The following is a 12,472-nucleotide window of genomic DNA, read 5'->3' on the forward strand; positions in this document are numbered from 1 at the left end:
TCTAAACATAAACTATGTGTTCCAGGGCCTTCTATTCAAGATCTGAACTGGAGAATAACTTCCGGCTCCGCCACTTGATTGCATAGCAACCTCGAGGAAAGTCATTTATATATTTTGTGCCTGAGATTATTTATCCAAAATGTAAAAGTGGCGATAATTTTACCTGTCCAAACTATCTAATAGGCAACTTATGTAGATAAAAATGGAGACAATGAATGTAAAAACTATTTGCCAACTGTGAAGTGAAGACAAGAGTGGTTAAAAAGTGGTAGCTTTTCTCTATGCCAGTAGTGAACTATCTGAGAAAGAAATCAGGAAAGCAATTCCATTTACAATAGCTACAAAAAAAAAAAACCTCTAGAAATAAACTTAACCAAGGAGCTGAAAGATATTTACAATGAAATCTTTAAAACATTGATGAAAGAAATTGAATCCTAACTCTTTGTGAGGCTGAGGTGGAGGATTGCTTGAGTCCAGGAGTTTGAGACCAGCCTGGGCATCATAATGAGACTCTGCTTCCACAAAAACATAAAAAATAAAAAAAAAATTAGCTGGACATAGTGGTGCATGCCTGTAGTTCCAGCTACTCAAGAGGCTGAGGTGGGAGGATTGATTCAGCCCTGGAAGTTGAGGCTGCAGTGAGCTGTGATCATGCCACTGCACTACACCATAGGTGACAGAGTGAGATACTGTCACCGAAAATAAAGGAAATGATGAGAACACAAATAAATAAAAAGATATCCCGTGTTCATGGATTGGAAGAATTAATATTATTAACATGTTCACATTACCCAAAGCAATCTACAGATTCAATATAATCGTTATCAAGATACCAATGACAGCTCATGCCTGTAATCCCAGCACTTTGGGGGGCCAAGGCCGGTGGACCGCCTGAGGTCAGGAGTTCGAGACCAGCCTGGCCAACATGGTAAAACCCTGTCTCTACTAAAAATACAAAAATTAGATGGGTGTGGTGGTGGGCACCTGCGATTCCAGCTACTTGGGAGGCTGAGGCAGGAGAATTGCTTGAACCTGGCAGGTGGAAGTTGCAGTGAGCCGAGATAATGCCACTGCACTCCAGCCTGGGCAACAGAGTGAGACTCTGTAAAAAAAAAAAAAAAAAAAAAAAGACCTTCTTCACAGCAACAGCAAAAAAAAATCTTAAAATTCATGTGTAAATGCAAAAGACCTCAGACAGCCAAAACAATCTTGAGCAAAAAAAAAAAAAAGCTGGAGACATCACACTACCTGACTTAAAAATATACTAAGCTACAGTAAACAAAACAGATCAGTACTGGCATAAAAACAGACACACAGACCAATAAAACAGAGAGGACAACCTGGAAATAAATTAATGCATTTACAGCCAACTTGTTTTTGACAAAAATGCCAATAACAGACGTGGAGGAAAAGACAGTCTCTTCAAGAAATGATGTTGGGACAACTGTATATCTACATGCAGAAGAATGAAACTAGACCCCTATATCTCACCATACAGAAAATCAACTCAAATTGGATTAAATACTTAAATGTAAAACCAAAACTATGAAACTACTAAAAGAAAACGTAGAGGAAACTCTTCATGAAATTGGGCTGGGCAAGGATATTTTGTATAAGACCTCAAAAGCACAGGCACCTAATGCAAAAATAGACAAATGGGATTACATCAAACTAAAAAGCATCTTCAGAGCAATGGAAACTATCAACAGAGTGAGGAGGCAACCTACAGAATGGGAGAAAGTATTTGTAAACTATGTATCTGGTTAATATCTAGAATATATAAGGAACGCAAACAACTCAATAGTATAAAACTAAATAATCTTATTAAAAAATGAGTCAGGGTGGGCACGGTGGCTCACACACCTGTAATCCCAGCACTTTGGGAGGCCGAGGTGGGTGGATCATGAGGTCAAGAGATCAAGACCATCCTAGCCAACATGGTGAAACTCTGTCTCTACTAAAAATACAAAAATTAGCTGGGTGTGGTGGCGTGCGCCTGTAGTTCCAGCTACTTGGGAGGCTGAGGCAGGAGAATCACTTGAACCTGGCACGTGGAGGTTGCAGTGAGCTGAGATCACACCACTGCACTACAGCCTGGTGACAGAGCAAGACTCAGTCTCAAAAAAAAAAGAAAGAACAAAGCCCTGCATAGACATTTTTCAAAATAATACATTCAAATTTCCAACAGATACATGAAAAAATTCTCAACATCACTAAGCATAAGGAAAATTCAAATCAAAACCACATTGATATATTACTTTACCCCAGTCAAAATGATTATTATTTAAAACACACACACAAAAAAACAAATGCTGGTGAGGCCATTGAGAAAGGAGAACTCTGAAACACCATTGGTGATGGAAGTTCCTCAAAGAATTAAAAATAGAATTGCCATATGATCCAGGAATCCCACTACTGGCTATATATCCAAAAGGAATGAAATCAGTATGTTGAAGAGATATCTTCATTCCCATGCTTGTTGCAGCACTATTCACAATAGCCAATATATAAATGCCCATCTACAGATAAGTAGATAAAGAAAATGTGTATATGTACACATACATATATATGTACATATACATATGTATGTGTACATATGCATATACATATGTATATGGTAATTTCCCTGATTTGTCATACACACACACACACACACACACAATGGAATACTACTCAGCCATAAAACAGAATGAAATCCTAGGCCGGGCATGGTGGCTCATGCCTGTAATCCCAGCACTTTGGGAGGCCAAGGCGGGCGGATCATGAGGTCAGGAGATCGAGACCATCCTGGCTAACACAGTGAAACACAGTCTCTACAAAAAATACAAAAAAATTAGCCGGTCGTGGTGGCGGGCGCCTGTATTCCCAGCTACTCGGGAGGCTGAGGCAGGAGAATGGCATGAACCCCAGGGGGCTGAGCCTGCAGTGAGCCAAGACCGTGCCACTGCACTCCAGCCTGGGCGACAGCGAGACTCCATCTCAAAAAAAACAATCAAAAATAAATAAATAAATAAATAAAAAACAGAATGAAATCCTGCTATTTGTGGCAACACAAACGAACATTGGAGGACATTATGTGAAGTGAAATAAGCCAGTCATAAAAAGACAAATACCACATGATCTCACTCATATGCGGAATCTAAAAAGGCTGATTTTATAGATTGAGAGAGTAGAATAGTGGTTACTAGAGGCTGAGGAGGGTAGAAAGGAGAGGGGGAATGGAAGAGGTTGGTCAATGGGTACAATGTTACAGTTTGACAGGAAGAATATTCTGGTGTTCTATTACACAGTAAGGTGACTACAGCAAATAATAATATAGCATATATTTCAAGATAGAAGACTTTGAATGTTGTCACCACAAAAAATTTATGTTTAAAGTCATGGATATAGTAATTTCCCTGATTTGATTGTTATATAATATATACATGCATTGAAGCATCATACTGTACACCATAAATATTTACAATTAATTTGAGGCTTTTTTGGCATGAGCTTTTGTCACTTTATTGTTAACCAATGAATATTATCCAAAATTAGAGATGTAATTGTAACTTAATTGTACAACACAAAATTATGCTAATGGTAAAAGCCTACTGGGATTTACCAAATACTCATTAGTGTATTTTTACATTGACTATATGAACATGTGCTCGAGACTGCTAATGATAAGTTATAATTGGTTTAATCTCTTTGAAAATCCATATTGCAGTTAGCCAGGTGTGGTGGTGCATGCCTGTAATCCCAGCTACTTGGGAAGCTGAGGCAGGAGAATCACCTGAACCCGGGAGGCGGAGGTTGCAGTGAGCTGAGATCGTGCCATTGCACTCCAGCCTGGGCAACAAAAGTGAAACTCAGTCTCAAAGAAACACACAAACAAACAAACAAACAAAAGAAAATCCATACTGCAAATGGTTCTTGTTTAGAAAAATTCACACAGCCTTAAAAATGGATTAAATCCATTTTAATCCTAATCTACAAATAGATCATAAACAGCAAAATATATCTGATAATTTTTCAAGCTGTGATAGTGCACATAATTCAAAATGAGGAAATCCAATGAAAGTTCAGGTTTTTATTTGTTATGGCAATTGCTTTAAAGTGAACATTTATGTTTCAAAACATGAATAGTAAGGGTCCACCATCCATTCCTTTGATGTACTGCAAGTAGGAACATTCTCTTCCCTAGGATTCTGAAGCATGTGCACAACCATGGTACAACAGTCACTTCAATGTTAACCAGCTACGTTTTGTCCTACAAAGTTAAAAAAATATATTAAATGCAACCTTTCTTTTTCATAATGTCTGCCCAGATTAATCCTTTTAAAGTCAGCAAAATCAAGAAAGTACAAGAGTTATTTTCAGACACAACTTGAATCTACTGTGCATGAAAATGTTTAATAAAATGGCAGTTTTAATAGATAAATGTAAATTTGAGTGTGTAATACCAAATGGAAAGTAGCTGAACCACACAGAGTAAACAAGGCTTTATGTTATCTCCAAATTTAGCTGTTTTGCAGTAAACAAAGTATAAGAACATGTGAATATTAGAGCCTCCTAACTGGAAAGATTTCTTCAGTAAGATATAATTGAAATTAATATAAACTAAAATTATGATTTCTAAAATAGAATTAACAAACCAAATTTAAGTATTTTTAGTTAGATATTGGAAAAAAATAAGCACAGTGATCTAGAAACCAAATATACTAAAATGATGATGTAACTATCATATCAAGGTAAAGACATTCTTCATATGCTACAAGGTTAGCATCTCTCTCTCTCACACGCGCGCACACACACACAGACACACACACACACACATACTCTCTCTCTCTCTCTTATTCTCTCTCTCACTCTTCCTCAGCCATACGACACCACTCCAGGATGATAGTATACCAGTGAGGAGCTTACAATTTTAATACAAATCAGAATCCCACAGTTTGGCTCAATAAAAAGGCAGTTAAACATTTAGCACTTTAAGATATTCTGAGGGAAAATGAAATTTCAAAAGTATTTCTCGATGATTGAGACTATCATTATGAATCATAAAACTTATAGCTTACACACTCCATTGTGTTTGAACAACAAGTCATCGCAGGTGTAGTAGTGAGGTAGTATTGTTGTCTCCTCCTCAGGACTGACATTTTTATATGCTGCCCTTCCAGAAAGGTCCAGGTTTTAAAAAATAATTAAAATCAGTTACCAACAAATGTATACTTTCTTTTATTAATAATCTGTTTTTCTAAATCAGTCTATAAAAGAACAAGACTTTTAAAATCTTGCAAAGACTGTTTCATCAATAAACTCTCCTAGGGAACTACTACTGCTGTCCAAATCTCTGTGAAATGGTAGGCAAAAAAAGCCATCAAAGGATTACAGGAGATAATACACCAATCAATGTAGCTGTTAAAGATGACTGTGATTAGATAACCAAATGTCAAATATCCAATTAGGTAATTAAATTTGGATTAAAAAAACTAACCACCAGCTGTACATACATTATTAAATGTTCTAATCTCTTTCATGATTCATAGCCATATTCTACATAACGATCCGAGACTGTCTACTGTGCTGCCTACCATCATTTTAAACACTGCCTGATCTGTATGATGGTGGAATTATGGCTATGGGCATGGCAGATATGAGAAGGCACACTGAGAAAATGTGAGTGAGAGAGAATGTGGAAATATATGCAGGTTAAATATGGAAGAGGCAAGGGAAATCTATTAAAATGTTCACCATTATTGTTTAAAATGTACATAGAACTGAAACCACACATACACATTTTTCAGACATGATAATTAGTGTTAATCTTCAACAGAAAAAAAAAAAGAAAAAGAAAGAATATGAAAGGAGGCAATGGAACACCATTCTCCATTCCCTGGACCAAAAGAAAAAGAAAACCAAGCATGATCTCATACTGCCTTAATGTTGAAGAGTTCCCCTTAAATTTGTCTTTTAGCTAGCACAGTCAAACCTGGTGTAAGTGCTTTGGCGAGGTGGGATGCATTCCATCATATCCGCAAAGGCCTGCTTTTCTCTGTTGGTGGCTCAGCTTATGCAGAACATATATGCAAAATAACACCTCTCACATTGCTTCAAACTCATCGATACGCAGGTTTGTATTGCCTTGTCGAATCTGTTGCAGAGTCTTGTACTTATCACGGCCTGCTGTAACATTCTCAGCATGAAGAACATCATTTTGTGCCCAATACAACTGGCAAACAACTTTTTGACCAGGTGGTGAAAACAGTTGGTTTGCGTGAGGTCTGTTTTTTTTGGGCTGCAGTATGTAGACAGCAAAGGTTATCCTACATGCCTCAAACTAAATAAAAAGGTTTTTATTTTTTAACAGCAAGATGTTAAAAAAGTGAATCCTTTACAGTTCAAGTTTAGAGTTAAATTCTTTCCTGAAGATGTGTCTGAGGAATTAATTCAAGAAATAACCCAGAGACTCTTCTTGCAAGTTTAAGAAGCCATCTAGGCTGGGTGTGGTGGCTCAAGCCTGTAATCCCAGCCCTTTGGGAGGCCGAGGCAGGCGGATCACGAGGTCAGGAGATCGAGACCACAGTGAAACCCTGTCTCTACCAAAAGTACAAAAAATTAGCCGGGCATGGTGGCGGGCGCCTGTAGTCCCAGCTACTCAGGAGGCTGAGGTAGGAGAATGGCGTGAACCTGGGAGGCGGAACTTGCAGTGAGCCGAGATTGCGCCACTGCACTCCAGCCTGGGCGACAAGAGCGAGACTCCATCTCAAAAAAAAATAAAAAAATAATAAAATAAATATAAGAATAAAAATAAAGAGGGAACTGAATTGTGGCTAGCTGTTGATGCTTTGAATCTGAATATTTATGAGCATGATGACAAGTTGACATCTAAAATTGGTTTTCCCTGGAGTGAAATCAGAAGTATTTCATTTAATGATAAAAAAATTGTTATAAAGCCAATAGACAAAAAGGCACCTGATTTTGTTTTTTATGCACCTCGTCTGAGAATCCATAAGGGGATTTTGGCCTTATGTATGGGAAACCATGAAGTATACATGTGAAGAAGGAAGCCTGATACTATTGAAGTACAACAGATGAAGTCTCAGGCTAGGGAGGGGAAACATCAGAAGCAGTTGGAAAGTGCACAATTAGAGAATGAAAAGAAGAAAAGAGAAATAGCAGAAAAGGAAAAGGAAAGAATAGAACGTGAAAAGGAAGAGCTAATGGAACGTCTAAGACAAATTGAAGAATGGACAATTAAAGCCCAGAAATAACTAGAAGAACAGACTCAAAAAGCTCTAGAACTGTATCAAGAATGAAAACGAGCAAAAGAAGAAGCAGAGCGGCTTGAAAAGGAGCATCGAGCTGCTGAAGAGGCGAAGTCTGCCATAGCAAAACAAGCTGCCGACCAGATGAAGAATCAGGAGCAGCTAGCAGCACTTGCTGAGTTCACTGCCAAGATTGCACTTCTAGAAGAAGCCAAGAAGAAAAAGGAAGAGGAAGCTACTGAGTGGCAACACAAAGCTTTTGCAACCCAGGAAGACTTGGAAAAGACCAAAGAAGAGTTAAAAACTGTGATGTCTACTCCCTCTCCACCTCCACCACCAGTCATTCCTCCGACAGAAAACGAACATGATGAACATGATGAGAATAATGCTGAGGCTACTGCTGAATTATCAAATGAAGGGGTAATGAACCATAGAAGCGAGGAAGAACGTGTAACAGAAACACAGAAAAATGCGCGTGTTAAGAAGCAACTTCAGGCATTAAGTTCAGAATTAGCCCAAGCCAGAGATGAAACCAATTTAAGGCTTTTAATCTGATTTTTTTTAAAGATAAATACGAACAATTATCATGTCATCTATAAATTTCAAAAAATAATGAAAAAGGATGTGTGAATAAATTTTTTCTTATGCTATTTTAATTATTTACTTTTTTTGAAATGTTAAATTGGTAAAACCAAATTGTCAAATGTAGGGTATATTAAAATATTGATAAATTAGATGAAAGATAAAATTCCAATGTTTATGTAAAATTTGGTTTTTAAAATATACCATTCCCATTTAGTTACTATTTCTCTATTTTATATATTATATTCACTTGGAAAATTCTATCAATACAACAAAACAAATGTTTAATGTAAAACTTCAATCAAATTGACCATTATTTTGTCTTAAAAAATCAATTTATTTAATTTAGTCAAATTTTAACTTCCTAATAATATTTTTTAAAAGAGACAACTTGATTTCAAGGTTTAATTTTGGGAGAAGATTAACGTCATGAATATTAAACCCCAATATTCATTATTTAGCAGGTTTATATTTAGAATTACATTGAGAGATTTAAAAAGCTGTAGAGAACATTAATGTAATCAATGGCAAGTGCAGAACTAAACGATTTCTGTCAAATAATATTAGTGCATTTTGAAAGTTTCATAACCTTAATGTAATCAATGGCAAGTGCAGAACTAAATGATTTCTGTCAGATAATATTAGTGCATTTTGAAAGTTTCATAAATGCCTAAATTAAGGTAAGAATCATTTTAACTCTTATCTTTCGTCAAATATCTTCTATTTTCAGTTAATACTGCTGTGTTATGCCTTTTAAGTTGACAGAATGAATAATTTCTCCTATCTTCAAATAAAAAATGTCCAAAATATTAAAATATAAAGGTCCATTTCTGACCTTGCAAGTGTATGATAGGCTGTATATAACAATATCCTATCTGTTAAATAATAAAGAAATACCTCTTGCCCTGATAAAGTTAGATGTTAAGAAATCGTGTCAATAGCTGAATAATATGTCTCTGTTGTTATCTATCTAAATTCAGAAATAAAGGTGTCAAGAATTGTAGGCCATTTTCTTCCCAGAAATTTCTGGAGAGAATGTGAATTTAATCCAGTCAGATTTTGTTCTCAAAATATGAGAACTTTCAGGCAGATATGTGCATTTCTAAGAATATATTGGATTTGTCAGAGGAAAACAGTTTATTTCCATATGAATATTTTCACAATATCCTGTAACAGTTGGCGGTGTAAGTATAAGTTTCCAACAGGTACATTCAAGTGTTTTATGAAATTATTAAGTTATAAAAACGATAATTGTAAACTTTATTAAACTCATTTGTTCTTATATAGACACATGAATTCAATTAAGATTTAATACAAATTAAATACATTTCTTTACATAATCTTCAGATGGCCATTACCACCATGTGACATCGAGTAGACTTGCTGTCCATATTTTTGCCTTATTTCCAAGTTTCAAATAATTTTTCCATCACCAGAATTCTTTCAAAAAACATCTTCTAAAAGAAATTTGGATGTACTGTATAAAGAAAAACTCTTCTGTGTCTGTTAAGTTGCCACATCCAACTTCAATTTTCAATCCTGTGCTTTGCCATACATCTTTAGAAACAGCTTATGATTTTGCACATCTCTGTCTCTTCCAAGCTATTTCATTCTCTGCTGCTTACTCTGAAGTTCTGAAGTTAAGCTTTAATCTCCATAAAGCATTTCAACAGAAGATAAAAGAAGGAACACTTCAACAGTTGCACAGAAAACTATGGAGAACGCTGTGAAATATTGGAATATGTGGTTTCATTATTTAAAGATTGATGTTTTGTGGAGTTTTATAAATATATTCACAGTATACACCATGAAAATATTTATATATAAATTGATTTTTTGTCAATTTATACAATTACAGTTGTAGGAAATGAAAAACTAATGTCTTATTTATGACGTTCATAGCTACACATACTTTTGCTATTTTTCACAAAAACCTCTAAAAAGAGTAAAACTTTAGAATTAGAAAATGCGTCTATATTTATTAGAACGAAAAACGTATATATATATATACATATACTAAGCATCGTATTTGCCTTTTTTGTAAATTAAATGGATTAATGTTGCTACTGATACATGCAAGATAATAGATTTCAGGAAATCTCTTTGTAGACATGTTTTGCTGAAAGGGGGACATATGTTTGGGAAATATTTTATGCAAATTTGCCAAATAATGCTTCTCTTCACCTAATAAATATTTCAGAAGCATTAGTGTTTGGAACTCAGTGTGTATTTTTTTTTTTTTTTTTTTTTTGAGACGGAGTTTTGCTCTTGTTGCCCAGGCTGGAGTGCAGTGGCGCGATCTCGGCTCACTACAACCTCCGCCTCCTGGGTTCAAGCGATTCTCCTGCCTCAGCCTCCTGAGTAGCTGGGATTACAGGCATGAGCCACCAGGCCCAGCTAATTTTGTATCTTTAGCAGAGACGGGTTTTCTCCATGTTGGTCAGGCTGGTCTCAAACTCCTGACCTCAAGTGATCCACCCGCCTCGGCCTCCCAAAGTGCTAGGATTACAGGCATAAGCCACCGCGCCCAGCCCCCAGTGTGTACTTTTGTATGTGTACATGTATGTGTATGTATGTGCATGTGTTTTGTTTTTCCTCTTATTTCGTTTTGTCATACTTTATTGCTCTTTCTGTTTCTGTTATTGTTACATTTTTTTTAATTGTGGAAAGAAAACCACATAACATGAGATTTACTCTCTTAACAATTTCTAAGTGTACATTACAGTACTGTTAACCATAGGCAAATGTTGTGCAGCAAAATTCTAGAACTTCTTCATTTTAAATAAACTGGAGTTTAATAGCCATCAAAAAGCAATTCCGCATTTCCCCCATTACCAGACCCTGGAGACCATTATTCTACTCTGTTTCTATGAATTTGACAAATCATACATCATTTGTGCTTCTGTGACTGGTTTATTTCACTTAGCGTAATGTCCTCGAAACATGTCATCCATGTTGTAGTACATGACAGAATTCCCTTCTTCTTAGTGCCCAAATGTCTGAGTAGTCTGTAGCATTTTTCATTTCATTTCTTCTTTTAGTAGAATCCATTGACATGAAGCAAGTAGATAAGCTTAACCTGTCCTCATGAACAATGATGAAATAAGCAGCAGACTCATGACTGATGTTTGCACTTACTAGACCGTTCATGTACTCATCGACCTTAACAAGTGAAAAGCATAGAAGAACAAGGCTTTTCAGTGTATTTTCACTGAATATACTAAAGACATCCTTTATTTTAAGAAAATTTCAGAGAAAAGTAGGCATAAACTGCCTGTAGGTTTTGCATAAATAATAATGATATTAGCAAACAGATCTTGAATGCTTCCTGTGAAATCATTATTTTTCTTTTCTTTTTTTTCTTTTAATTTAATTTAATTTATTTATTTATTTATTTTCTTTTTTATTATACTTTAGGGTTTTAGGGTACATGTGCACAATGTGCAGGTTTGTTACATATGTATCCATGTGCCATGTTGATTTCCTGCACCCATTAACTCGTCATTTAGCATTAGGTGTATCTCCTAATGCTGTCCCTCCCCGCTCCCCCCACCCCACAACAGTCCACGGAGTGTGATGATCCCCTTCCTGTGTCCATGAGTTCTCATTGTTCAATTCCCACCTATGAGTGAGAACATGCGGTGTTTGGTTTTTTGTCCTTGCGATAGTTTACTGAGAATGATGTTTTCCAGTTTCATCCATGTCCCTACAAAGGACACGAACTCATCATTTTTTATGGCTGCATAGTATTCCATGGTGTATATGTGCCACATTTTCTTAATCCAGTCTATCGTTGTTGGACATTTGGGTTGGTTCCAAGTCTTTGCTATTGTGAATAGTGCCGCAATAAACATACGTGTGCATGTGTCTTTATAGCAGCATGATTTATAGTCCTTTGGGTATATACCCAGTAATGGGATGGCTGGGTCAAATGGTATTTCTAGTTCGAGATCCCTGAGGAATCGCCACACTGACTTCCACAATGGTTGAACTAGTTTACAGTCCCACCAACAGTGTAAAAGTGTTCCTATTTCTCCACATCCTCTCCGGCACCTGTTGTTTCCTGATTTTTTAATGATGGCCATTCTAACTGGTGTGAGATGGTATCTCACTGTGGTTTTGATTTGCATTTCTCTGATGGCCAGTGATGATGAGCATTTCTTCATGTGTTTTTTGGCTGCATAAATGTCTTCTTTTGAGAAGTGTCTGTTCATGTCCTCTGCCCACTTTTTGATGGGGTTGTTTGTTTTTTTCTTGTAAATTTGTTTGAGTTCCTTGTAGATTCTGGATATTAGCCCTTTGTCAGATGAGTAGGTTGCAAAAATTTTCTCCCATTCTGTAGGTTGCCTGTTCACTCTGATGGTAGTTTCTTTTGCTGTGCAGAAGCTCTTTAGTTTAATGAGATCCCATTTGTCGATTTTGGCTTTTGTTGCCATTGCTTTTGGTGTTCTAGACATGAAGTCCTTGCCCATGCCTATGTCCTGAATGGTATTGCCTAGGTTTTCTTGTAGGATTTTAATGGTTTTAGGTCTAACATATAAGTCTTTAATCCATCTTGAATTAATTTTTGTATAAGGTGTAAGGAAGGGATCCAGTTTCAGCTTTCTACATATGGCTAGCCAGTTTTCCCAGCACCATTT

At 36.3% G+C, this 12,472-nt stretch overlaps 1 pseudogene; it reads left to right on the forward strand.

The window, feature by feature from the left end:
* Nucleotides 1-6,794: 6,794 nt before the first annotated feature.
* Nucleotides 6,795-7,805, forward strand: LOC100596727 (annotated as a pseudogene).
* The last annotated feature ends 4,667 nt before the right edge of the window (nucleotides 7,806-12,472 follow it).

The sequence above is a fragment of the Nomascus leucogenys genome, chromosome X (genome assembly GCF_006542625.1).
Source record: "Nomascus leucogenys isolate Asia chromosome X, Asia_NLE_v1, whole genome shotgun sequence".
Taxonomy (NCBI): domain Eukaryota; kingdom Metazoa; phylum Chordata; class Mammalia; order Primates; family Hylobatidae; genus Nomascus; species Nomascus leucogenys.